Source organism: Macadamia integrifolia, chromosome 3 (genome assembly GCF_013358625.1).
Source record: "Macadamia integrifolia cultivar HAES 741 chromosome 3, SCU_Mint_v3, whole genome shotgun sequence".
Taxonomy (NCBI): domain Eukaryota; kingdom Viridiplantae; phylum Streptophyta; class Magnoliopsida; order Proteales; family Proteaceae; genus Macadamia; species Macadamia integrifolia.
The window spans coordinates 21,145,420-21,147,638 of record NC_056559.1 but is presented as its reverse complement, the minus strand read 5'-3'; the positions used below and the strand labels follow the sequence as shown (position 1 = coordinate 21,147,638).

The 2,219-nt window shown below is 39.7% G+C and overlaps 1 non-coding gene across 1 annotated transcript; it reads right to left on the bottom strand.

Annotated features, from left to right (window-relative positions):
- Positions 1-227: 227 nt before the first annotated feature.
- LOC122075044 lies at positions 228-334 on the bottom strand. Its single transcript, XR_006139179.1, has one exon. It is a non-coding gene; the product is annotated as a small nucleolar RNA R71 (small nucleolar RNA).
- Between the last annotated feature and the right edge of the window lie 1,885 nt (positions 335-2,219).

Sequence of the window (2,219 nt, the reverse complement as noted above, 5' to 3'; positions counted from 1 at the left end):
TGACCTCTGAGGATGCATACCTATTTCTAAGGGAATTTGAAGAGGTATGTGGTCTAATTAAGATCCAACAGCTTTCTGATGATGCTGTTAAGCTTAGGTTTATCACTTTTGCATTGAAAGACCAAGCTAAGAAGTGGTTGTATGGGTTACCCACAAATTCTATAACCTGATGGGAACAGTTCACATTTGTCTTCCTTAAGAAGTTTTTCCCAACTCACAAGACCAATAAGCTTAGAAGTGATATCCTTCAGTTTAGGCAAAAGCCTAGTGAGTCATTTTCCAAACTTATGGCGAGATTCAAGGATCTACTCCAAGAATGCCCTCACCATGGTCTAAACCTATCGCATTTATGTCAAATAATTTATGAGGGTATTGATTACCCAACTAAACAAATGATAGAGTCTATGTGCCTTGAGGGATTCACATCCTTTACAGATGAAGGAAAGGCATGTGAATTCTTACTTGACTTAGCTGACAAAACCCGTGAGTGGGAATCAACCCAAGAGAGTGAAAGAACCATAGGAGGAAAAGGATATTTTGTGGATGGGATAGTAGCCAAGGAAGCCCATTTGGATAGCCTAATCAAAGGATTGAGGCTATTGTTCCTAGAGAGCCATCATCAGTCAATTTGGTTAAGATTTGTGCTTGGTGCCAGTCCCCTGGACATGTCATAGAAGAATGCCCCAACACCTCTGGGGGCACTTCTAATGATAGTGTTAATGCCTTATACCAGAATAATTCATATAGTAATACCTACAATCCAGGATGGAGAAATCACCCAAATTTCTCTTGGAATCAGGGTAACCAAGCAGGACCTTCCAATTTCTATAATCAAGGTCAACCTGGACCCCAAAGGCCTCCCTTTGCACAACAATCTTTTTCTCAAAATACTTTTCCTAGGTCAAATGTAGGACCTCAGGCGAGTTTTCCTAGGGCCCCTCTCCTATCATCTTATCAGCAACCCCCTGGGTTTACTAACACTAGAGAGGCAAGTAGAATAAGTGACTTGGAAAAAAATATGGCCCTCCTCATGACAAGCCATCAAAATCTTACAAGAGAATTTACCCAAGTTGTCTCAATTATGCGTGAGAGGGAGAAAGGAACTTTACCCAGTCAACCAGAGCCTAACCCTAGGCATCATTAACATGTTAGTTTACAAGGACCAACTAATGCACCACTGAATATAGTACAAGGTCAGACCCAACAAGGGCCCTCTAACCAATGTAATGTTGTTTATGCCCTTAGGAGTGGTAGAGAGTACCAACAGAGTGTTTCTAAATCTTCCCCATCTATTACTCCTGTTAACTCTTCTTCAGTTGAGGACACAAATGTGCCTCTTGTTCCAGGTTTGTCTGATGAACCTAAAGATTTTTCTGAAACTAAAGATGATTTGATTGAGAAAACCAAAATGAAACTAAAGATGATTTGGTTGAGGAAACCAAAAATGATTCTTCTGAACAGGGGTAAATCCCTAACAGTCCTTATGTTCGTCCTGTCCCATTTCCTAATCGCTTAGTAAACAAAAAGAAGACTGCTTCCATGGACAAAATTTTAGAAGTCTTCAAAAAGGTAGAAGTGAACATCCCTCTTTTGGATGCCATATCCCAGATCCTCGCCTATGCAAAAGTACTGAAAGATTTGTGTACTCACAAAAGTATCACTAGTGTGCCCAAAAAGGCGTTCTTGGCAAGTAACATTAGTTCCATAATTACTCAGCCTATAGCAGCCAAGTATAAGGATCCAGGGAGCCCTACCATATCTTGTGTTATAGGCAACACCTATATTGAGCATGCCTTACTTGACCTTGGTGCAAGTGTGAATCTTTTACCTTACCATGTGTACAAGCAACTAGGATTAGGAGAATTGAAAGTCACTGGAACTAATCTTCAGTTGGCAGATAGGTCTGTTAAGATTCCTAAAGGGATGGTTGATGATGTCTTACTAAAGGTGGGGGAATTTATTTTCCCTGTTGATTTCATTGTGTTAGATACTAAGCCCTTCTCAACCAAGGATGAGATCCCAATAATTCTAGGAAGACCATTCTTGGCTACTAGTAATGTATTAATCAATTGTCGGAATGGTTTTCTAAGATTATCTTTTGGTAACCAAACTGTTGAGTTTAACATGTTTAGGATTGACAAGCAACCACATATGGAAGAAGAGATCAATATGCTTGAGGATTTTTTGGATTTTTCTGATGATTTAGTTACCAATTTGGT